The sequence below is a fragment of the Sciurus vulgaris genome (genome assembly GCF_902686455.1).
Source record: "Sciurus vulgaris genome assembly, chromosome: 9".
In the NCBI taxonomy this organism is placed as follows: domain Eukaryota; kingdom Metazoa; phylum Chordata; class Mammalia; order Rodentia; family Sciuridae; genus Sciurus; species Sciurus vulgaris.
In genome coordinates this window covers 2,164,147-2,187,971 of record NC_136469.1, presented here as the reverse complement: position 1 = coordinate 2,187,971, position 23,825 = coordinate 2,164,147, and positions in this window count along the sequence as shown.

The following is a 23,825-nucleotide window of genomic DNA, read 5'->3' as shown; positions in this document are numbered from 1 at the left end:
AGTTTGTAGGGTTCAGCAGAGGCAGTGATGGTAGGGGACTGAGGATGCAGGTGTGCGCTCAGGTGATCGCAGGGGATTTGTAGCATGGTGTGTGTGTTCAGGAAGAAGAAGGGAGATTTAGAATCAGCTCTCTAAGCTTCTGCCTTACATCAGCAAACAGAGAGGAGTGCAAGCCCAAAATCACTAAGCAAGCTGGAACCTGGGGACACAGTGGTCACATCGCCCAGTACAGGAAGAGAGCAGGCAGCGACACACTGCCCGAGAAGACAGCGGGAGCCTTTGGAAACCAGGAGGAAAATGTCAGAAGAGGGGCCGTGGCAGCTGCTGGGCTCCCTGTAGGGGGGTCCTGGAGGGTAGGCGGACACCTAGGCTGTGGGTCCCAGCTCCGAGGAACAGTGGTCTCACCTGCAACTCTGCCTGGGTTCTCAGTGCTGGGGATTTGACCCAGGGCTTCACACCTGCTGGGCAAGTGATTAGCACCAAGCTACACCCCAAGCCTGGGTTAAACTTTTATTTTGAGGCAGAGTCTAAGTAGCTCAGGTAGCCTTCAATTTGTGATCCTCCTGCCTCAGCCTCCCCAAGTAGCTGATAGCCTGGACTACAGGTGTGTGCCACTGCACCTGGTTAACAATTCATTTTTATAAGCCATAGGTAGTTCTGTACTACCCAAATGATGAGACATAAAGCATCCTGTATATATGAAAATATGGAGAGAAGTGGGAGAAGTGAAAGTCAGAACTCCAGTATGCTACAGTTTTCCTTGAGCTCCACAAGGATCAGACTGTTGAGTGCTAGCCAACAGGGAGGAGAACACTGAACAGGCATCCGCATACACTGCTGCTATTTCTCAGAAGTCGTTTGCCACATCTACCTGATTGTGAGTGCCCAGGCCCTTTCCAGCTATGCTGCAGAAAGTCATAATGCTCGGACACAGGCAGAAACGTGCACTGTAGCAAAACCTGAAAACGAAGCTTCTCTTCAAATCAGGGATCTGTGAAATCTTTTTTGAAAATTCATAATGAGGATGTTCATGGAAATACTGTAAAATAGTGGTGTCATGCTGTGGTGTAGATAATAGAAATTTGCCCAAAATGTATTATCATTAAGTAAAAGAGCAAATCCCCTCCTTGCCCAAGCAGATGGAGAGAGATGGAGACCGTACAGGAAATGGGTTCACTCGGTGCGGTGCCAGGAAACTCGTCACTGCCTTCAGGGTCAGCCAAGCCCTTGCCAGGGCAACCTGGCCAGTAGAGCCCTTGCCTCTGGCCACTTCTGTCATAGAATACATCCTATGTCATTAATGTAACTTGTTTTTTCAGGTGTTACAAAGTCCAGGTGAGTCCAGCTTAAGCCTCTTTTCTATTTCCAACTTCAGAAGCCTGTTCCCTTCATCCTGTGCTCAGACCTGGTCAAGGAGGCCTTCAGGGGAGGAGGACCCTGTGGGCACCCCAAAACCCCTGTCCTCTGCGTGGCCTGCTGCTTCTCCCTGGACCACAGTGCTGCAAGGCCCTGCCTCCTAGGGCTTCCACCAGGTCCAGCCTGGCCCTCTGGTGCCCTCACCCGCTGGGCAGCACCAGGCCCCGCCTCACCCCTCTGGGGTCTTCTGAGTGTCAGGCGCCAGCCTTTGTTCACATTTCTCCCTGCAGCCCCTGGCCAGGGGCTCAAAGACTGCCTTTCAAGCTCCCCCAAGGCCTCTTGAGGCCACTCTCCCTTTCCTCAGCCTGGAGGGAGAAGCCATGGACTCATTCATGCAAACCCTGGCCTCCGCCTAGCGTTCAGAGTCCTGCCGGCCTGGCCCAGGGTGAGGGAAGGCCAGGAAAATCAAAGCGCTCCTGCACATGCATTCCCTTCCACCAACACTTCCTCTGGGACGCCCAGTCCCCTGTTTGGGGGGTGAGTCTGGCCGCCTCTGCAGCCTGAGAATGTGCAAGTACTTCCTGTTCTGTTATTCTCATCTTTCAGGCCTCAGGAAAAACGAAGCAAGGCAAAAAATCCCCTTGCCCGTCCAGTGAACGTGTTAATACAGCTGGGATGGTGACGCCATCTTTCCCAGGACCCTGACAGCTGACACATAGCCTCCATAGGCAGCAGCTAGCTGGTGATGTCTCCAGAAGGTGGTAACGTGGGGCCTCTACAGGAGAAAAACTCGACATCATGGCTTTCAATGTTCCATAGCAAAAGCCCAGGCACAGAGCGAGCATTTCAGGAGAAGAAACAATGGTGGGGCCACAACAAACACCTCGCAGAATAAGAGGATGCAAGGGCCCCGAGGAGAGATGCCTGATGAGCCTGAGGCAGGTCCTGAGGAGAGATGCCTGATGAGCCTGAGGCAGGTCCCAGTGGAGAAGTTCCTGGGTCAGCCTGAGGCAGAACACTTGGAGAGGTGCCTGAGTCAGCCTGAGGCAGGTACTGAGGAGAGATGCCTGGGTCAGCCTGAGGCAGGTCCTGAGGAGAGGTGCCTGGGTCAGCCTGAGGCAGGGCACAGGGGAGAGGAGCTTGGGTCAGCCTGAGCCACGTCCCAGTGGAGAGATGCCTGGGTCAGCCTGAGCCAGGGCCCTTGGAGAGATGCCTGGTGAGCCTGAGGCAGGGCAATTGGAGAGATGCCTGGGTCATCCTGAGGCAGGGCCCAGTAGAGAGGTGCCTGGGACAGCCTGACGCAGGACTTGAGGAGAGATGCCTGGGTCAGCCTGAGGCAGGTCCTGAGGAGAGGTGCCTGGGTCAGCCTGAGGCAGGGCACAGGGGAGAGGTGCCTGGGTCAGCCTGTGGCACGGCCCAGTGGAGAGATGCCTGGGACAGCCTGAGCCAGGGCCCTTGGAGAGATGCCTGGTGAGCCTGAGGCAGGGCAATTGGAGAGATGCCTGGGTCAGCCTGACGCAGGTCCTGAGGAGAGGTGCCTGGGTCAGCCTGAGCCACGTCCCAGTGGAGAGATGCCTGGGTCAGCCTGAGCCAGGGCCCTTGGAGAGATGCCTGGTGAGCCTGAGGCAGGGCCATTGGAGAGTTGCCTGGGTCAGCCTGAGGCAGGTCCTGAGGAGAGGTGCCTGGGTCAGCCTGTGGCACGGCCCAGTGGAGAGGTGCCTGGGTCAGCCTGTGGCACGGCCCAGTGGAGAGATGCCTGGGACAGCCTGAGCCAGGGCCCTTGGAGAGATGCCTGGTGAGCCTGAGGCAGGGCCATTGGAGAGTTGCCTGGGTCAGCCTGAGGCAGGTCCTGAGGAGAGGTGCCTGGGTCAGCCTGTGGCACGGCCCAGTGGAGAGGTGCCTGTGTCAGCCTGAGGCAGGGCCCAGTGGAGAGGTGCCTGGGTCAGCCTGAGGCAGGGCCATTGGAGAGTTGCCTGGGTCAGCCTGAGGCAGGTCCTGAGGAGAGGTGCCTGGGTCAGCCTGTGGCACGGCCCAGTGGAGAGGTGCCTGGGTCAGCCTGAGGCAGGGCCCAGTGGAGAGGTGCCAGGGTCAGCCAGAGGCAGGGCCCAGTGGACAGGTGCCTGGGTCAGCCTGAGGCAGGGCCCAGTGGAGAGGTGCCTGCATCAGCCTGAGGCAGGGCCCAGTGGAGAGATGCCTGGGTCAGCCTGAGGCAGGGCCCAGTGGAGAGGTGCCTGGGTCAGCCGGAGGCAGGTCCTGAGGAGAGGTGCCTGGATCAGCCTGAGGCAGGGCCCAGTGGAGAGGTACCTGGTTCAGCCTGAGGCAGGGCCCAGTGGAGAGGTGCCTGGGTCAGCCGGAGGCAGGTCCTGAGGAGAGGTACCTGGGTCAGCCTGAGGCAGGGCCCAGTAGAGAGGTGCCTGGGTCAGCCTGAGGCAGGTCGTCAGGAGAGGTGCTGGGGTCAGCCTGAGGGAGGTCCTGAGGAGAGATGCCTGGGTAAACCTGAGGCAGGTCCTGTGGGAAGATGCCGTGGTCAGCCTGAGGCAGGTCCTGAGGAGAGGTGCCCGGGTCAGCCTGAGGCAGGTCCTTAGAAGAGATGCCTGGGTCAGCCTGAGGCAGGTCCTGTGGGAAGATGCCTGGGTCAGCCTGAGGCAGGTCGTGAGGAGAGGTGCCTGCGTCAGCCTGTGGCACGGCCCAGTGGAGAGGTGCCTGGATCAGCCTGAGGCAGGACTTGAGGAGAGATTCCTGGGTCAGCCTGAGGCAGGTCCTGAGGAGAGATGCCTGGGTCAGCCTGAGGCAGGTCCAGTGGGAAGATGGCTTGGTCAGCCTGAGGCAGGTCCTGAGGAGAGGTGCCTGGGTCAGCCTGAGGCAGGGCCCAGTGCAGAGGTGCCTGGATCAGCCTGAGGCAGGGCCCAGTGGAGAGGTGCCTGGGTTAGCCTGAGGCAGGACTTGAGGACAGATGCCTGGTCAGCCTGACAAGGGCCCAGTGGAGAGGTGCCTGGGTCAGCCTGAGACAGGGCCTCTGGGAAGATGCCTGGGTCAGCCTCAGGCAGGTCTTGAGGAGAGGTGCCTGGGTCAGCCTGAGGCAGGTCTTGAGGAGAGATGCCTGGTCAGCCTGAGGCCGGGCCTAGTGGAGAGGTGCCTGGATCTGCCTGAGGCAGGGCCCAGTGAAGAGTTGCCTGGGTCAGCCTGAGGTAGGGCCTGTGGGAAGATGCCTGGGTCAGCCTCAGGCAGGTCTTGAGGAGAGGTGCCTGGGTCAGCCTGAGGCACAGCCCAGGGGATAGGTGCCTGGGTCAGCCTCAGGCAGGTCCTGAGGAGAGGTGCCTGGGTCAACCTGAGGCACAGCCGAGGGGAGAGGTGCCTGGGTCAGCCTCAGGCAGGTCTTGAGGAGAGGTGCCTGGGTCAACCTGAGGCACAGCCCAGGGGATAGGTGCCTGGGTCAGCCTCAGGCAGGTCCTGAGGAGAGGTGCCTGGGTCAGCCTGAGGCACAGCCCAGGGGATAGGTGCCTGGGTCAGCCTCAGGCAGGTCCTGAGGAGAGGTGCCTGGGTCAACCTGAGGCACAGCTGAGGGGAGAGGTGCCTGTGTCAGCCTCAGGCAGGTCCTGAGGAGAGGTGCCTGGGTCAACCTGAGGCACAGCCCAGGGGAGAGGTGCTTGGGTCAGCCTGAGGCAGGTCCTGTGGGAAGATGGCTTGGTCAGCCTGAGGCAGGTCCTGAGGAGAGGTGCCTGGGTCAGCCTGAGGCAGGGCCCAGTGCAGAGGTGCCTGGATCAGCCTGAGGCAGGGCCCAGTGGAGAGGTGCCTGGGTTAGCCTGAGGCAGGTCCTGAGGAGAGATGCCTGGGTCAGCCTGAGGCAGCGCCCTGTCCAGAGGTCCCTGGGTCAGCCTGAGGTAGGGCCCAGTGGAGAGGTGCCTGGACAGCCTGAGGAAGGGCCCGGTGGAGAGGTACCTGGTCAGCCTGGGGCAGGGCCCAGTGGAGAGGTGCCTGGGGCAGTCTGAGGCAGGTCCTGAGGAGAGGTGCCTGGATCAGCCGGAGGCAAGGCCCAGTGGAGAGGTGCCTGGGTCAGCCTGAGGCAGGGCACAGGGGAGAGGTGCCTGGGACAGCCTGAGGCAGGTACTGAGGAGAGATGCCTGGGTCAGCCTGTGGCACAGCCCAGTAGAGAGGTGCCTGGGTCATCCTGAGGCAGGGCCCAGTAGAGAGGTGCCTGGGTCAGCCTGAGGCAGGGCCCAGTAGAGAGGTGCCTGGGTCAGCCTGACGCAGGACTTGAGGAGAGATGCCTGGGTCAGCCTGAGGCAGGTCCTGAGGAGAGGTGCCTGGGTCAGCCTGAGGCAGGGCACAGGGGAGAGGTGCCTGGGTCAGCCTGAGCCAGGGCCCTTGGAGAGATGCCTGGTGAGCCTGAGGCAGGGCAATTGGAGAGATGCCTGGGTCAGCCTGAGGCAGGTCCTGAGGAGAGGTGCCTGGGTCAGCCTGAGGCAGGGCACAGGGGAGAGGTGCCTGGGTCAGCCTGAGCCAGGGCCCTTGGAGAGATGCCTGGTGAGCCTGAGGCAGGGCAATTGGAGAGATGCCTGGGTCAGCCTGAGGCAGGTCCTGAGGAGAGGTGCCTGGGTCAGCCTGTGGCACGGCCCAGTGGAGAGATGCCTGTGTCAGCCTGAGCCACGGCCCTTGGAGAGATGCCTGGTGAGCCTGAGGCAGGGCAATTGGAGAGATGCCTGGGTCAGCCTGAGGCAGGTCCTGAGGAGAGGTGCCTGGGTCAGCCTGAGGCAGGGCACAGGGGAGAGGTGCCTGGGTCAGCCTGAGGCAGGGCCCAGTGGAGAGGTGCCTGAGTCAGCCTGAGGCAGGTCCTGAGGAGAGGTGCCTGGGTCAGCCTGAGGCAGGGCACAGGGGAGAGGTGCCTGGGTCAGCCTGAGGCAGGGCCCAGTGGAGAGGTGCCTGGGTCAGCCGGAGGCAGGTCCTGAGGAGAGGTACCTGGGTCAGCCTGAGGCAGGGCCCAGTAGAGAGGTACCTGGGTCAGCCTGAGGCAGGTCGTCAGGAGAGGTGCTGGGGTCAGCCTGAGGGAGGTCCTGAGGAGAGATGCCTGGGTAAACCTGAGGCAGGTCCTGTGGGAAGATGCCGTGGTCAGCCTGAGGCAGGTCCTGAGGAGAGGTGCCCGGGTCAGCCTGAGGCAGGTCCTTAGAAGAGATGCCTGGGTCAGCCTGAGGCAGGTCCTGTGGGAAGATGCCTGGGTCAGCCTGAGGCAGGTCGTGAGGAGAGGTGCCTGCGTCAGCCTGTGGCACGGCCCAGTGGAGAGGTGCCTGGATCAGCCTGAGGCAGGACTTGAGGAGAGATTCCTGGGTCAGCCTGAGGCAGGTCCTGAGGAGAGATGCCTGGGTCAGCCTGAGGCAGGTCCTGAGGAGAGGTGCCTGGGTCAGCCTGAGGCAGGGCACAGGGGAGAGGTGCCTGGGTCAGCCTGAGCCAGGGCCCTTGGAGAGATGCCTGGTGAGCCTGAGGCACGGCAATTGGAGAGATGCCTGGGTCAGCCTGAGGCAGGTCCTGAGGAGAGGTGCCTGGGTCAGCCTGTGGCACGGCCCAGTGGAGAGATGCCTGTGTCAGTCTGAGCCAGGGCCCTTGGAGAGATGCCTGGTGAGCCTGAGGCAGGGCAATTGGAGAGATGCCTGGGTCAGCCTGAGGCAGGTCCTGAGGAGAGGTGCCTGGGTCAGCCTGAGCCACATCCCAGTGGAGAGATGCCTGGGTCAGCCTGAGCCAGGGCCCTTGGAGAGATGCCTGGTGAGCCTGAGGCAGGGCCATTGGAGAGTTGCCTGGGTCAGCCTGAGGCAGGTCCTGAGGAGAGGTGCCTGGGTCAGCCTGTGGCACGGCCCAGTGGAGAGGTGCCTGTGTCAGCCTGAGGCAGGGCCCAGTGGAGAGGTGCCAGGGTCAGCCTGAGGCAGGGCCCAGTGGAGAGGTGCCAGGGTAAACCTGAGGCAGGTCCTGTGGGAAGATGCCGTGGTCAGCCTGAGGCAGGTCCTGAGGAGAGGTGCCCGGGTCAGCCTGAGGCAGGTCCTGAGGAGAGGTGCCTGGATCAGCCTGAGGCAGGTCGTGAGGAGAGGTGCCTGCGTCAGCCTGTGGCACAGCCCAGTGGAGAGGTGCCTGGATCAGCCTGAGGCAGGACTTGAGGAGAGATTCCTGGGTCAGCCTGAGGCAGGTCCTGAGGAGAGGTGCCTGGGTCAGCCTGAGGCAGGGCACAGGGGAGAGGTGCCTGGGTCAGCCTGAGCCAGGGCCCTTGGAGAGATGCCTGGTGAGCCTGAGGCAGGGCAATTGGAGAGATGCCTGGGTCAGCCTGAGGCAGGTCCTGAGGAGAGGTGCCTGGGTCAGCCTGAGGCAGGGCACAGGGGAGAGGTGCCTGGGTCAGCCTGTGGCACGGCCCAGTGGAGAGATGCCTGGGACAGCCTGAGCCAGGGCCCTTGGAGAGATGCCTGGTGAGCCTGAGGCAGGGCAATTGGAGAGATGCCTGGGTCAGCCTGAGGCAGGTCCTGAGGAGAGGTGCCTGGGTCAGCCTGAGCCACGTCCCAGTGGAGAGATGCCTGGGTCAGCCTGAGCCAGGGCCCTTGGAGAGATGCCTGGTGAGCCTGAGGCAGGGCCATTGGAGAGTTGCCTGGGTCAGCCTGAGGCAGGGCACAGGGGAGAGGTGCCTGGGTCAGCCTGAGGCAGGGCCCAGTGGAGAGGTGCCAGGGTCAGCCAGAGGCAGGGCCCAGTGGACAGGTGCCTGGGTCAGCCTGAGGCAGGGCCCAGTGGAGAGGTGCCTGCATCAGCCTGAGGCAGGGCCCAGTGGAGAGATGCCTGGGTCAGCCTGAGGCAGGGCCCAGTGGAGAGGTGCCTGGGTCAGCCGGAGGCAGGTCCTGAGGAGAGGTGCCTGGGTCAGCCTGAGGCAGGGCCCAGTGGAGAGGTACCTGGTTCAGCCTGAGGCAGGGCCCAGTGGAGAGGTGCCTGGGTCAGCCGGAGGCAGGTCCTGAGGAGAGGTACCTGGGTCAGCCTGAGGCAGGGCCCAGTAGAGAGGTGCCTGGGTCAGCCTGAGGCAGGTCGTCAGGAGAGGTGCTGGGGTCAGCCTGAGGGAGGTCCTGAGGAGAGATGCCTGGGTAAACCTGAGGCAGGTCCTGTGGGAAGATGCCGTGGTCAGCCTGAGGCAGGTCCTGAGGAGAGGTGCCCGGGTCAGCCTGAGGCAGGTCCTTAGAAGAGATGCCTGGGTCAGCCTGAGGCAGGTCCTGTGGGAAGATGCCTGGGTCAGCCTGAGGCAGGTCGTGAGGAGAGGTGCCTGCGTCAGCCTGTGGCACGGCCCAGTGGAGAGGTGCCTGGATCAGCCTGAGGCAGGACTTGAGGAGAGATTCCTGGGTCAGCCTGAGGCAGGTCCTGAGGAGAGATGCCTGGGTCAGCCTGAGGCAGGTCCTGAGGAGAGGTGCCTGGGTCAGCCTGAGGCAGGGCACAGGGGAGAGGTGCCTGGGTCAGCCTGAGCCAGGGCCCTTGGAGAGATGCCTGGTGAGCCTGAGGCACGGCAATTGGAGAGATGCCTGGGTCAGCCTGAGGCAGGTCCTGAGGAGAGGTGCCTGGGTCAGCCTGTGGCACGGCCCAGTGGAGAGATGCCTGTGTCAGTCTGAGCCAGGGCCCTTGGAGAGATGCCTGGTGAGCCTGAGGCAGGGCAATTGGAGAGATGCCTGGGTCAGCCTGAGGCAGGTCCTGAGGAGAGGTGCCTGGGTCAGCCTGAGCCACATCCCAGTGGAGAGATGCCTGGGTCAGCCTGAGCCAGGGCCCTTGGAGAGATGCCTGGTGAGCCTGAGGCAGGGCCATTGGAGAGTTGCCTGGGTCAGCCTGAGGCAGGTCCTGAGGAGAGGTGCCTGGGTCAGCCTGTGGCACGGCCCAGTGGAGAGGTGCCTGTGTCAGCCTGAGGCAGGGCCCAGTGGAGAGGTGCCAGGGTCAGCCTGAGGCAGGGCCCAGTGGAGAGGTGCCAGGGTAAACCTGAGGCAGGTCCTGTGGGAAGATGCCGTGGTCAGCCTGAGGCAGGTCCTGAGGAGAGGTGCCCGGGTCAGCCTGAGGCAGGTCCTGAGGAGAGGTGCCTGGGTCAGCCTGAGGCAGGTCGTGAGGAGAGGTGCCTGCGTCAGCCTGTGGCACAGCCCAGTGGAGAGGTGCCTGGATCAGCCTGAGGCAGGACTTGAGGAGAGATTCCTGGGTCAGCCTGAGGCAGGTCCTGAGGAGAGGTGCCTGGGTCAGCCTGAGGCAGGGCACAGGGGAGAGGTGCCTGGGTCAGCCTGAGCCAGGGCCCTTGGAGAGATGCCTGGTGAGCCTGAGGCAGGGCAATTGGAGAGATGCCTGGGTCAGCCTGAGGCAGGTCCTGAGGAGAGGTGCCTGGGTCAGCCTGAGGCAGGGCACAGGGGAGAGGTGCCTGGGTCAGCCTGTGGCACGGCCCAGTGGAGAGATGCCTGGGACAGCCTGAGCCAGGGCCCTTGGAGAGATGCCTGGTGAGCCTGAGGCAGGGCAATTGGAGAGATGCCTGGGTCAGCCTGAGGCAGGTCCTGAGGAGAGGTGCCTGGGTCAGCCTGAGCCACGTCCCAGTGGAGAGATGCCTGGGTCAGCCTGAGCCAGGGCCCTTGGAGAGATGCCTGGTGAGCCTGAGGCAGGGCCATTGGAGAGTTGCCTGGGTCAGCCTGAGGCAGGTCCTGAGGAGAGGTGCCTGGGTCAGCCTGTGGCATGGCCCAGTGGAGAGGTGCCTGTGTCAGCCTGAGGCAGGGCCCAGTGGAGAGGTGCCTGGGTCAGCCTGAGGCAGGGCCATTGGAGAGTTGCCTGGGTCAGCCTGAGGCAGGTCCTGAGGAGAGGTGCCTGGGTCAGCCTGTGGCACGGCCCAGTGGAGAGGTGCCTGGGTCAGCCTGAGGCAGGGCCCAGTGGAGAGGTGCCAGGGTCAGCCAGAGGCAGGGCCCAGTGGACAGGTGCCTGGGTCAGCCTGAGGCAGGGCCCAGTGGAGAGGTGCCTGCATCAGCCTGAGGCAGGGCCCAGTGGAGAGATGCCTGGGTCAGCCTGAGGCAGGGCCCAGTGGAGAGGTGCCTGGGTCAGCCGGAGGCAGGTCCTGAGGAGAGGTGCCTGGATCAGCCTGAGGCAGGGCCCAGTGGAGAGGTACCTGGTTCAGCCTGAGGCAGGGCCCAGTGGAGAGGTGCCTGGGTCAGCCGGAGGCAGGTCCTGAGGAGAGGTACCTGGGTCAGCCTGAGGCAGGGCCCAGTAGAGAGGTGCCTGGGTCAGCCTGAGGCAGGTCGTCAGGAGAGGTGCTGGGGTCAGCCTGAGGGAGGTCCTGAGGAGAGATGCCTGGGTAAACCTGAGGCAGGTCCTGTGGGAAGATGCCGTGGTCAGCCTGAGGCAGGTCCTGAGGAGAGGTGCCCGGGTCAGCCTGAGGCAGGTCCTTAGAAGAGATGCCTGGGTCAGCCTGAGGCAGGTCCTGTGGGAAGATGCCTGGGTCAGCCTGAGGCAGGTCGTGAGGAGAGGTGCCTGCGTCAGCCTGTGGCACGGCCCAGTGGAGAGGTGCCTGGATCAGCCTGAGGCAGGACTTGAGGAGAGATTCCTGGGTCAGCCTGAGGCAGGTCCTGAGGAGAGATGCCTGGGTCAGCCTGAGGCAGGTCCAGTGGGAAGATGGCTTGGTCAGCCTGAGGCAGGTCCTGAGGAGAGGTGCCTGGGTCAGCCTGAGGCAGGGCCCAGTGCAGAGGTGCCTGGATCAGCCTGAGGCAGGGCCCAGTGGAGAGGTGCCTGGGTTAGCCTGAGGCAGGACTTGAGGACAGATGCCTGGTCAGCCTGACAAGGGCCCAGTGGAGAGGTGCCTGGGTCAGCCTGAGACAGGGCCTCTGGGAAGATGCCTGGGTCAGCCTCAGGCAGGTCCTTAGAAGAGATGCCTGGGTCAGCCTGAGGCAGGTCCTGTGGGAAGATGCCTGGGTCAGCCTGAGGCAGGTCCTGAGGAGAGGTGCCTGGGTCAGCCTGAGGCAGGTCGTGAGGAGAGGTGCCTGCGTCAGCCTGTGGCACAGCCCAGTGGAGAGGTGCCTGGATCAGCCTGAGGCAGGACTTGAGGAGAGATTCCTGGGTCAGCCTGAGGCAGGTCCTGAGGAGAGATGCCTGGGTCAGCCTGTGGCAGGTCCTGAGGAGAGGTGCCTGGGTCAGCCTGAGGCAGGGCACAGGGGAGAGGTGCCTGGGTCAGCCTGAGCCAGGGCCCTTGGAGAGATGCCTGGTGAGCCTGAGGCAGGGCAATTGGAGAGATGCCTGGGTCAGCCTGAGGCAGGTCCTGAGGAGAGGTGCCTGGGTCAGCCTGAGCCACATCCCAGTGGAGAGATGCCTGGGTCAGCCTGAGCCAGGGCCCTTGGAGAGATGCCTGGTGAGCCTGAGGCAGGGCCATTGGAGAGTTGCCTGGGTCAGCCTGAGGCAGGTCCTGAGGAGAGGTGCCTGGGTCAGCCTGTGGCACGGCCCAGTGGAGAGGTGCCTGTGTCAGCCTGAGGCAGGGCCCAGTGGAGAGGTGCCTGGGTCAGCCTGAGGCAGGGCCCAGTGGAGAGGTGCCAGGGTCAGCCAGAGGCAGGGCCCAGTGGACAGGTGCCTGGGTCAGCCTGAGGCAGGGCCCAGTGGAGAGGTGCCTGCATCAGCCTGAGGCAGGGCCCAGTGGAGAGATGCCTGGGTCAGCCTGAGGCAGGGCCCAGTGGAGAGGTGCCTGGGTCAGCCGGAGGCAGGTCCTGAGGAGAGGTGCCTGGATCAGCCTGAGGCAGGGCCCAGTGGAGAGGTGCCTGGTTCAGCCTGAGGCAGGGCCCAGTGGAGAGGTGCCTGGGTCAGCCGGAGGCAGGTCCTGAGGAGAGGTACCTGGGTCAGCCTGAGGCAGGGCCCAGTAGAGAGGTACCTGGGTCAACCTGAGGCAGGTCGTCAGGAGAGGTGCTGGGGTCAGCCTGAGGGAGGTCCTGAGGAGAGATGCCTGGGTAAACCTGAGGCAGGTCCTGAGGAGAGGTGCCTGGGTCAGCCTGAGGCAGGTCCTGAGGAGAGGTGCCCGGGTCAGCCTGAGGCAGGTCCTGAGGAGAGGTGCCTGGATCAGCCTGAGGCAGGTCGTGAGGAGAGGTGCCTGCGTCAGCCTGTGGCACAGCCCAGTGGAGAGGTGCCTGGATCAGCCTGAGGCAGGACTTGAGGAGAGATTCCTGGGTCAGCCTGAGGCAGGTCCTGAGGAGAGATGCCTGGGTCAGCCTGAGGCAGGTCCAGTGGGAAGATGGCTTGGTCAGCCTGAGGCAGGTCCTGAGGAGAGGTGCCTGGGTCAGCCTGAGGCAGGGCCCAGTGCAGAGGTGCCTGGATCAGCCTGAGGCAGGGCCCAGTGGAGAGGTGCCTGGGTTAGCCTGAGGCAGGACTTGAGGACAGATGCCTGGTCAGCCTGACAAGGGCCCAGTGGAGAGGTGCCTGGGTCAGCCTGAGACAGGGCCTCTGGGAAGATGCCTGGGTCAGCCTCAGGCAGGTCTTGAGGAGAGGTGCCTGGGTCAGCCTGAGGCAGGTCTTGAGGAGAGATGCCTGGTCAGCCTGAGGCCGGGCCTAGTGGAGAGGTGCCTGGATCTGCCTGAGGCAGGGCCCAGTGAAGAGTTGCCTGGGTCAGCCTGAGGTAGGGCCTGTGGGAAGATGCCTGGGTCAGCTTCAGGCAGGTCTTGAGGAGAGGTGCCTGGGTCAGCCTGAGGCACAGCCCAGGGGAGAGGTGCCTGGGTCAGCCTCAGGCAGGTCCTGAGGAGAGGTGCCTGGGTCAGCCTGAGGCACAGCCCAGGGGAGAGGTGCCTGGGTCAGCCTCAGGCAGGTCCTGAGGAGAGGTGCCTGGGTCAACCTGAGGCACAGCCGAGGGGAGAGGTGCCTGGGTCAGCCTCAGGCAGGTCTTGAGGAGAGGTGCCTGGGTCAGCCTGAGGCACAGCCGAGGGGAGAGGTGCCTGGGTCAGCCTGAGGCAGGTCCTGTGGGAAGATGGCTTGGTCAGCCTGACGCAGGTCTTGAGGAGAGGTGCCTGGGTCAACCTGAGGCACAGCCCAGGGGAGAGGTGCCTGGGTCAGCCTGAGGCAGGTCCTGTGGGAAGATGGCTTGGTCAGCCTGAGGCAGGTCCTGAGGAGAGGTGCCTGGGTCAACCTGAGGCACAGCCAAGGGGAGAGGTGCCTGGGTCAGCCTGAGGCAGGTCCTGTGGGAAGATGGCTTGGTCAGCCTGAGGCAGGTCCTGAAGAGAGGTGCCTGGGTCAGCCTGAGGCAGGGCCCAGTGCAGAGGTGCCTGGATCAGCCTGAGGCAGGGCCCAGTGGAGAGATGCCTGGGTCAGGCTATGGCAGGTCCTGTGGGAAGATGCCTGGGACAGCCTGAGGCATGTCCTGAGGAGAGATGCCTGGGTCAGCCTGAGGGAGGGCCTGAGGAGTGGTGCCTGGGTCAGCCTGAGGCAGGGCCCAGTGGAGAGGTGCCTGGGTCAGCCTGAGGCAGGTCCTGAGGAGAGGTGCCTGGGTCAGCCTGTGGCACGGCCCAGTGGAGAGGTGCCTGTGTCAGCCTGAGGCAGGGCCCAGTGGAGAGGTGCCTGGGTCAGCCTGAGGCAGGGCCATTGGAGAGTTGCCTGGGTCAGCCTGAGGCAGGTCCTGAGGAGAGGTGCCTGGGTCAGCCTGTGGCACGGCCCAGTGGAGAGGTGCCTGGGTCAGCCTGAGGCAGGGCCCAGTGGAGAGGTGCCAGGGTCAGCCAGAGGCAGGGCCCAGTGGACAGGTGCCTGGGTCAGCCTGAGGCAGGGCCCAGTGGAGAGGTGCCTGCATCAGCCTGAGGCAGGGCCCAGTGGAGAGATGCCTGGGTCAGCCTGAGGCAGGGCCCAGTGGAGAGGTGCCTGGGTCAGCCGGAGGCAGGTCCTGAGGAGAGGTGCCTGGATCAGCCTGAGGCAGGGCCCAGTGGAGAGGTACCTGGTTCAGCCTGAGGCAGGGCCCAGTGGAGAGGTGCCTGGGTCAGCCGGAGGCAGGTCCTGAGGAGAGGTACCTGGGTCAGCCTGAGGCAGGGCCCAGTAGAGAGGTGCCTGGGTCAGCCTGAGGCAGGTCGTCAGGAGAGGTGCTGGGGTCAGCCTGAGGGAGGTCCTGAGGAGAGATGCCTGGGTAAACCTGAGGCAGGTCCTGTGGGAAGATGCCGTGGTCAGCCTGAGGCAGGTCCTGAGGAGAGGTGCCCGGGTCAGCCTGAGGCAGGTCCTTAGAAGAGATGCCTGGGTCAGCCTGAGGCAGGTCCTGTGGGAAGATGCCTGGGTCAGCCTGAGGCAGGTCGTGAGGAGAGGTGCCTGCGTCAGCCTGTGGCACGGCCCAGTGGAGAGGTGCCTGGATCAGCCTGAGGCAGGACTTGAGGAGAGATTCCTGGGTCAGCCTGAGGCAGGTCCTGAGGAGAGATGCCTGGGTCAGCCTGAGGCAGGTCCAGTGGGAAGATGGCTTGGTCAGCCTGAGGCAGGTCCTGAGGAGAAGTGCCTGGGTCAGCCTGAGGCAGGGCCCAGTGCAGAGGTGCCTGGATCAGCCTGAGGCAGGGCCCAGTGGAGAGGTGCCTGGGTTAGCCTGAGGCAGGACTTGAGGACAGATGCCTGGTCAGCCTGACAAGGGCCCAGTGGAGAGGTGCCTGGGTCAGCCTGAGACAGGGCCTCTGAGAAGATGCCTGGGTCAGCCTCAGGCAGGTCTTGAGGAGAGGTGCCTGGGTCAGCCTGAGGCAGGTCTTGAGGAGAGATGCCTGGTCAGCCTGAGGCCGGGCCTAGTGGAGAGGTGCCTGGATCTGCCTGAGGCAGGGCCCAGTGAAGAGTTGCCTGGGTCAGCCTGAGGTAGGGCCTGTGGGAAGATGCCTGGGTCAGCCTCAGGCAGGTCTTGAGGAGAGGTGCCTGGGTCAGCCTGAGGCACAGCCCAGGGGATAGGTGCCTGGGTCAGCCTGTGGCAGGTCCTGAGGAGAGGTGCCTGGGTCAACCTGAGGCACAGCCGAGGGGAGAGGTGCCTGGGTCAGCCTCAGGCAAGTCTTGAGGAGAGGTGCCTGGGTCAACCTGAGGCACAGCCCAGGGGATAGGTGCCTGGGTCAGCCTCAGGCAGGTCCTGAGGAGAGGTGCCTGGGTCAGCCTGAGGCACAGCCCAGGGGATAGGTGCCTGGGTCAGCCTCAGGCAGGTCCTGAGGAGAGGTGCCTGGGTCAACCTGAGGCACAGCCGAGGGGAGAGGTGCCTGTGTCAGCCTCAGGCAGGTCCTGAGGAGAGGTGCCTGGGTCAACCTGAGGCACAGCCCAGGGGAGAGGTGCTTGGGTCAGCCTGAGGCAGGTCCTGTGGGAAGATGGCTTGGTCAGCCTGAGGCAGGTCCTGAGGAGAGGTGCCTGGGTCAGCCTGAGGCAGGGCCCAGTGCAGAGGTGCCTGGATCAGCCTGAGGCAGGGCCCAGTGGAGAGGTGCCTGGGTTAGCCTGAGGCAGGTCCTGAGGAGAGATGCCTGGGTCAGCCTGAGGCAGCGCCCTGTCCAGAGGTCCCTGGGTCAGCCTGAGGTAGGGCCCAGTGGAGAGGTGCCTGGACAGCCTGAGGCAGGGCCCGGTGGAGAGGTACCTGGTCAGCCTGGGGCAGGGCCCAGTGGAGAGGTGCCTGGGGCAGTCTGAGGCAGGTCCTGAGGAGAGGTGCCTGGATCAGCCGGAGGCAAGGCCCAGTGGAGAGGTGCCTGGGTCAGCCTGAGGCAGGGCACAGGGGAGAGGTGCCTGGGACAGCCTGAGGCAGGTACTGAGGAGAGATGCCTGGGTCAGCCTGTGGCACAGCCCAGTAGAGAGGTGCCTGGGTCATCCTGAGGCAGGGCCCAGTAGAGAGGTGCCTGGGTCAGCCTGAGGCAGGGCCCAGTAGAGAGGTGCCTGGGTCAGCCTGACGCAGGACTTGAGGAGAGATGCCTGGGTCAGCCTGAGGCAGGTCCTGAGGAGAGGTGCCTGGGTCAGCCTGAGGCAGGGCACAGGGGAGAGGTGCCTGGGTCAGCCTGAGCCAGGGCCCTTGGAGAGATGCCTGGTGAGCCTGAGGCAGGGCAATTGGAGAGATGCCTGGTTCAGCCTGAGGCAGGTCCTGAGGAGAGGTGCCTGGGTCAGCCTGAGGCAGGGCACAGGGGAGAGGTGCCTGGGTCAGCCTGAGCCAGGGCCCTTGGAGAGATGCCTGGTGAGCCTGAGGCAGGGCAATTGGAGAGATGCCTGGGTCAGCCTGAGGCAGGTCCTGAGGAGAGGTGCCTGGGTCAGCCTGTGGCACGGCCCAGTGGAGAGATGCCTGTGTCAGCCTGAGCCACGGCCCTTGGAGAGATGCCTGGTGAGCCTGAGGCAGGGCAATTGGAGAGATGCCTGGGTCAGCCTGAGGCAGGTCCTGAGGAGAGGTGCCTGGGTCAGCCTGAGGCAGGGCACAGGGGAGAGGTGCCTGGGTCAGCCTGAGGCAGGGCCCAGTGGAGAGGTGCCTGGGTCAGCCGGAGGCAGGTCCTGAGGAGAGGTGCCTGGATCAGCCTGAGGCAGGGCCCAGTGGAGAGGTGCCTGGTTCAGCCTGAGGCAGGGCCCAGTGGAGAGGTGCCTGGGTCAGCCGGAGGCAGGTCCTGAGGAGAGGTACCTGGGTCAGCCTGAGGCAGGGCCCAGTAGAGAGGTACCTGGGTCAGCCTGAGGCAGGTCGTCAGGAGAGGTGCTGGGGTCAGCCTGAGGGAGGTCCTGAGGAGAGATGCCTGGGTAAACCTGAGGCAGGTCCTGTGGGAAGATGCCGTGGTCAGCCTGAGGCAGGTCCTGAGGAGAGGTGCCCGGGTCAGCCTGAGGCAGGTCCTTAGAAGAGATGCCTGGGTCAGCCTGAGGCAGGTCCTGTGGGAAGATGCCTGGGTCAGCCTGAGGCAGGTCCTGAGGAGAGGTGCCTGGGTCAGCCTGAGGCAGGTCGTGAGGAGAGGTGCCTGCGTCAGCCTGTGGCACGGCCCAGTGGAGAGGTGCCTGGATCAGCCTGAGGCAGGACTTGAGGAGAGATTCCTGGGTCAGCCTGAGGCAGGTCCTGAGGAGAGATGCCTGGGTCAGCCTGAGGCAGGTCCTGAGGAGAGGTGCCTGGGTCAGCCTGAGGCAGGGCACAGGGGAGAGGTGCCTGGGTCAGCCTGAGCCAGGGCCCTTGGAGAGATGCCTGGTGAGCCTGAGGCAGGGCAATTGGAGAGATGCCTGGGTCAGCCTGAGGCAGGTCCTGAGGAGAGGTGCCTGGGTCAGCCTGTGGCACGGCCCAGTGGAGAGATGCCTGTGTCAGTCTGAGCCAGGGCCCTTGGAGAGATGCCTGGTGAGCCTGAGGCAGGGCAATTGGAGAGATGCCTGGGTCAGCCTGAGGCAGGTCCTGAGGAGAGGTGCCTGGGTCAGCCTGAGCCACATCCCAGTGGAGAGATGCCTGGGTCAGCCTGAGCCAGGGCCCTTGGAGAGATGCCTGGTGAGCCTGAGGCAGGGCCATTGGAGAGTTGCCTGGGTCAGCCTGAGGCAGGTCCTGAGGAGAGGTGCCTGGGTCAGCCTGTGGCACGGCCCAGTGGAGAGGTGCCTGTGTCAGCCTGAGGCAGGGCCCAGTGGAGAGGTGCCTGGGTCAGCCTGAGGCAGGGCCGAGTGGAGAGGTGCCAGGGTCAGCCAGAGGCAGGGCCCAGTGGACAGGTGCCTGGGTCAGCCTGAGGCAGGGCCCAGTGGAGAGGTGCCTGCATCAGCCTGAGGCAGGGCCCAGTGGAGAGATGCCTGGGTCAGCCTGAGGCAGGGCCCAGTGGAGAGGTGCCTGGGTCAGCCGGAAGCAGGTCCTGAGGAGAGGTGCCTGGATCAGCCTGAGGCAGGGCCCAGTGGAGAGGTGCCTGGTTCAGCCTGAGGCAGGGCCCAGTGGAGAGGTGCCTGGGTCAGCCGGAGGCAGGTCCTGAGGAGAGGTACCTGGGTCAGCCTGAGGCAGGGCCCAGTAGAGAGGTACCTGGGTCAGCCTGAGGCAGGTCGTCAGGAGAGGTGCTGGGGTCAGCCTGAGGGAGGTCCTGAGGAGAGATGCCTGGGTAAACCTGAGGCAGGTCCTGTGGGAAGATGCCGTGGTCAGCCTGAGGCAGGTCCTGAGGAGAGGTGCCCGGGTCAGCCTGAGGCAGGTCCTGAGGAGAGGTGCCTGGATCAGCCTGAGGCAGGTCGTGAGGAGAGGTGCCTGCGTCAGCCTGTGGCACAGCCCAGTGGAGAGGTGCCTGGATCAGCCTGAGGCAGGACTTGAGGAGAGATTCCTGGGTCAGCCTGAGGCAGGTCCTGAGGAGAGATGCCTGGGTCAGCCTGAGGCAGGTCCAGTGGGAAGATGGCTTGGTCAGCCTGAGGCAGGTCCTGAGGAGAGGTGCCTGGGTCAGCCTGAGGCAGGGCCCAGTGCAGAGGTGCCTGGATCAGCCTGAGGCAGGGCCCAGTGGAGAGGTGCCTGGGTTAGCCTGAGGCAGGACTTGAGGACAGATGCCTGGTCAGCCTGACAAGGGCCCAGTGGAGAGGTGCCTGGGTCAGCCTGAGACAGGGCCTCTGGGAAGATGCCTGGGTCAGCCTCAGGCAGGTCTTGAGGAGAGGTGCCTGGGTCAGCCTGAGGCAGGTCTTGAGGAGAGATGCCTGGTCAGCCTGAGGCCGGGCCTAGTGGAGAGGTGCCTGGATCTGCCTGAGGCAGGGCCCAGTGAAGAGTTGCCTGGGTCAGCCTGAGGTAGGGCCTGTGGGAAGATGCCTGGGTCAGCCTCAGGCAGGTCTTGAGGAGAGGTGCCTGGGTCAGCCTGAGGCACAGCCCAGGGGAGAGGTGCCTGGGTCAGCCTCAGGCAGGTCCTGAGGAGAGGTGCCTGGGTCAGCCTGAGGCACAGCCCAGGGGAGAGGTGCCTGGGTCAGTCTCAGGCAGGTCCTGAGGAGAGGTGCCTGGGTCAACCTGAGGCACAGCCGAGGGGAGAGGTGCCTGGGTCAGCCTCAGGCAGGTCTTGAGGAGAGGTGCCTGGGTCAGCCTGAGGCACAGCCGAGGGGAGAGGTGCCTGGGTCAGCCTGAGGCAGGTCCTGTGGGAAGATGGCTTGGTCAGCCTGAGGCAGGTCTTGAGGAGAGGTGCCTGGGTCAACCTGAGGCACAGCCCAGGGGATAGGTGCCTGGGTCAGCCTCACGCAGGTCTTGAGGAGAGGTGCCTGGGTCAACCTGAGGCACAGCCCAGGTGAGAGGTGCCTGGGTCAGCCTGAGGCAGGTCCTGTGGGAAGATGGCTTGGTCAGCCTGAGGCAGGTCCTGAGGAGAGGTGCCTGGGTCAACCTGAGGCACAGCCCAGGGGAGAGGTGCCTGGGTCAGCCTGAGGCAGGTCCTGTGGGAAGATGGCTCGGTCAGCCTGAGGCAGGTCCTGAAGAGAGGTGCCTGGGTCAGCCTGAGGCAGGGCCCAGTGCAGAGGTGCCTGGATCAGCCTGAGGCAGGGCCCAGTGGAGAGATGCCTGGGTCAGGCTATGGCAGGTCCTGTGGGAAGATGCCTGGGTCAGCCTGAGGCATGTCCTGAGGAGAGATGCCTGGGTCAGCCTGAGGGAGGTCCTGAGGAGTGGTGCCTGGGTCAGCCTGAGGCAGGGCCCAGTGGAGAGGTGCCTGGGTCAGCCTGAGGCAGGTCCTGAGGAGAGGTGCCTGGTTCAGCCTGAGGCAGGGCCCAGTGGAGAGGTGCCTGGGTCAGCCTGAGGCAGGTCGTGAGGAGAGGTGCCTGGGTCAGCCTGAGGCAGGGCCCAGTGGAGAGGTGCCTGGGTCAGCCTCAGTCAGGTCCTGAGGAAAGGTTCCTGGGTCTTCCTGAGGCAGGTCCTGTTGGAAGAATCCTCGGTCAGCCTGAGGCAGGGCCCAGTGGAGATATGCCTGGGTCAGCCTGAGGCAGGGCCCAGTGCAGAGGTGCCTGGATCAGCCTGAAGCAGGGCCCAGTGGAGAGGTGCCTGGGTCAGCCTGAGCCAGGGCCCTTGGAGAGATGCCTGGTGAGCCTGAGGCAGGGCCATTGGAGAGATGCCTGGGTCAACCTGAGGCATGGCCCAGTAGAGAGGTGCCTGGGTTAGCCTGAAGCAGGACTTGAGGAGAGATGACTGGGTCAGCCTGAGGCAGGTCCTGAAGAGAGATGCCTGGGTCAGCCTGAGGCAGGTCTTGAGGAGAGATGCCTGGTCAGCCTGAGGCCGGGCCCAGTGGAGAGGGGCCTGCATCTGCCTGAGGCAGGGCCCAGTGGAGAGTAGCCTGGGTCAGCCTGAGGTAGGGCCTGTGGGAAGATGCCTGGGTCAGCCTCAGGCAGGTCTTGAGGAGAGGTGCTGGGTCAGCCTGAGGCACAGCCCAGGGGAGAGGTGCCTGGGTCAGCCTCAGGCAGGTCCTGAGGAGAAGTGCCTGGTTCAGCCTGAGGCAGGGCCCAGTGGAGAGGTGCCTGGTTCAGCCTGAGGCAGGTCCTGAGGACATGTGCCTAGATCAGCCTGAGGGAGGTCCTGAGGAGAGATGCCTGGGTAAACCTGAGGCAGGTCCTGTGGGAAGATGCCTGGGTCAGCCTCAGGCAGGTCCTGTGGAGAGGTGCCTGGGTCAGCCTGAGGCAGGTCCTGAGGCCATGTGCCTAGATCAGCCTGAGGCAGGTCCTGAGGAGAGGTGCCTGGTTCAGCCTGAGGCAGGGCCCAGTGGAGAGGTGCCTGGTTCAGCCTGAGGCAGGTCCTGAGGCCATGTGCCTAGATCAGCCTGAGGCAGGTCCTGAGAAGAGATGCCTGGGTCAGCCTGAGGCAGGTCCTGTGGGAAGATGCCTGGGTCAGCCTGAGGCAGGTCCTGTGGGAAGATGCCTGGGTCAGCCTGAGGCAGGGCCCAGTGGAGAGGTGCCTGGGTCAGCCTGAGCCAGGGCCCTTGGAGAGATGCCTGGTGAGCCTGAGGCAGGGCCATTGGAGAGTTGCCTGGGTCCGCCTGAGGCAGGTCCTGAGGAGAGGTGCCTGCGTCAGCCTGTGGCACGGCCCAGTGGAGAGGTACCTGGGTCAGCCTGAGCCAGGACTTGAGGAGAGATTCCTGGGTCAGCCTGAGGCAGGTCCTGAGGAGAGATGCCTGGGTCAGCCTGTGGCAGGGCCCAGTAGAGAGGTGCCTGGGTTAGCCTGAGGCAGGGCCCAGTGGAGAGATGCCTGGGTCAGGCTGTGGCAGGTCCTGTGGGAAGATGCCTGGGTCAGCCTGAGTCATGTCCTGAGGAGAGATGCCTGGGGCAGCCTGAAGGAGGTCCTGAGGAGAGGTGCCTGGATTAGTCTGAGGCAGGGCCCAGTGGAGAGGTGCCTGGATTAGCCTGAGGCAGGGCCCTTAGAGAGATGCCTGGATCAGCCTGAGGCAGGTCGTGAGGAGAGGTGCCTGGGTCAGCCTCAGTCAGGTCCTGAGGAGAGGTTCCTGGGTCTTCCTGAGGCAGGTCCTGTGGGAAGAATCCTCGGTCAGCCTGAGGCAGGGCCCAGTGGAGATATGCCTGGGTCAGCCTGAGCAAGGTCCCAGTGGAGAGGTGACTGGGTCAGCTTGAGCCAGGGCCCTTAGAGAGATGCCTGGTGAGCCTGAGGCAGGGCCATTGGAGATTTGCCTGGGTCAGCCTGAGGCAGGTCCTGAGGAGAGGTGCCTGGGTCAGCCTGAGGCAGGGCCCAGTGCAGAGGTGCCTGGATCAGCCTGAGGCAGGGCCCAGTGGAGAGGTGCCTGGGTCAGCCTGAGCCAGGGCCTTGGAGAGATGCCTGGTGAGCCTGAGGCAGGGCCATTGGAGAGATGCCTGGGTCACCCTGAGGCATGGCCCAGTAGAGAGGTGCCTGGGTTAGCCTGAGGCAGGACTTGAGGAGAGATGACTGGGTCAGCCTGAGGCAGGTCCTGAAGAGAGATGCCTGGTCAGCCTGAGGCCGGGCCCAGTGGGGAGGTGCCTGCATCTGCCTGAGGCAGGGCCCAGAGGAGAGTTGCCTGGGTCAGCCTGAGGTAGGGCCTGTGGGAAGATGGCTTGGTCAGCCTGAGGCAGGTCCTGAGGAGAGGTGCCTGGGTCAGCCTGAGGCACAGCCCAGGGGAGAGTTGCCTGGGTCAGCCTGTGGCACGGCCCAGTAGAGAGGTGCCTGGGTTAGCCTGAGGCAGGACTTGAGGAGAGATGCCTGGGTCAGCCTGAGACAGGGCCCAGTGGAGAGGTGCCAGGGTCAGCCTGAGGCAGGGCCCAGTGGAGAGATGCCTGAGTCAGGCTGTGGCAGGTCCTGTGGGAAGATGCCTGGGTCAGCTTGAGTCATGCCCTGAGGAGAGATGCCTGGGGCAGTCTGAAGTAGGTCCTGAGGAGAGGTGCCTGGGTCAGCCTTAGGCAGGGCCCAGTGGAGAGGTGCCTGGGTTAGCCTGAGCCAGGGCCCTTAGAGAGATGCCTGGTGAGCCTGAGGCAGGGCCATTGGAGATTTGCCTGGGTCAGCCTGAGGCAGGTCCTGAGGAGAGGTGCCTGGGTCAGCCTGAGGCAGGTCCTGAGGAGAGGTGCCTGGGTCAGCCTGAGGCAGGGCCCAGTGCAGAGGTGCCTGGGTCAGCCTGAGGCAGGGCCCAGTGGAGAGGTGCCTGGGTCAGCCTGAGCCAGGGCCCTTGGAGAGATGCCTGGTGAGCCTGAGGCAGGGCCATTGGAGAGATGCCTGGGTCACCCTGAGGCATGGCCCAGTAGAGAGGTGCCTGGGTTAGCCTGAGGCAGGACTTGAGGAGAGATGACTGGGTCAGCCTGAGGCAGGTCCTGAAGAGAGATGCCTGGTCAGCCTGAGGCCGGGCCCAGTGGGGAGGTGCCTGCATCTGCCTGAGGCAGGGCCCAGAGGAGAGTTGCCTGGGTCAGCCTGAGGTAGGGCCTGTGGGAAGATGGCTTGGTCAGCCTGAGGCAGGTCCTGAGGAGAGGTGCCTGGGTCAGCCTGAGGCACAGCCCAGGGGAGAGGTGCCTGGGTCAGCCTGTGGCACGGCCCAGTAGAGAGGTGCCTGGGTTAGCCTGAGGCAGGACTTGAGGAGAGATGCCTGGGTCAGCCTGAGACAGGGCCCAGTGGAGAGGTGCCAGGGTCAGCCTGAGGCAGGGCCCAGTGGAGAGATGCCTGAGTCAGGCTGTGGCAGGTCCTGTGGGAAGATGCCTGGGTCAGCTTGAGTCATGCCCTGAGGAGAGATGCCTGGGGCAGTCTGAAGTAGGTCCTGAGGAGAGGTGCCTGGGTCAGCCTTAGGCAGGGCCCAGTGGAGAGGTGCCTGGGTCAGCCTGAGGCAGGTCCTGAGAAGAGGTGCCTGGGTCAGCCTGAGGCAGGTCCTGAGGAGAGGTGCCTGGGTCAACCTGAGGCAGGTCTTGAGGAGAGGTGCTGGGTCAGCCTGAGGCACAGCCCAGGGGATAGGTGCCTGGGTCAGCCTCAGGCAGGTCCTGAGGAGAGGTGCCTGGGTCAACCTGAGGCACAGCCCAGGGGAGAAGTGCCTGGGTCAGCCTGAGGCAGGTCCTGTGGGAAGATGGCTTGGTCAGCCTGAGGCAGGTCCTGAGGAGAGGTGCCTGGGTCAGCCTGATGCCGGTCCTGAGGACAGGTGCCTGGGTCAGCCTGAGGC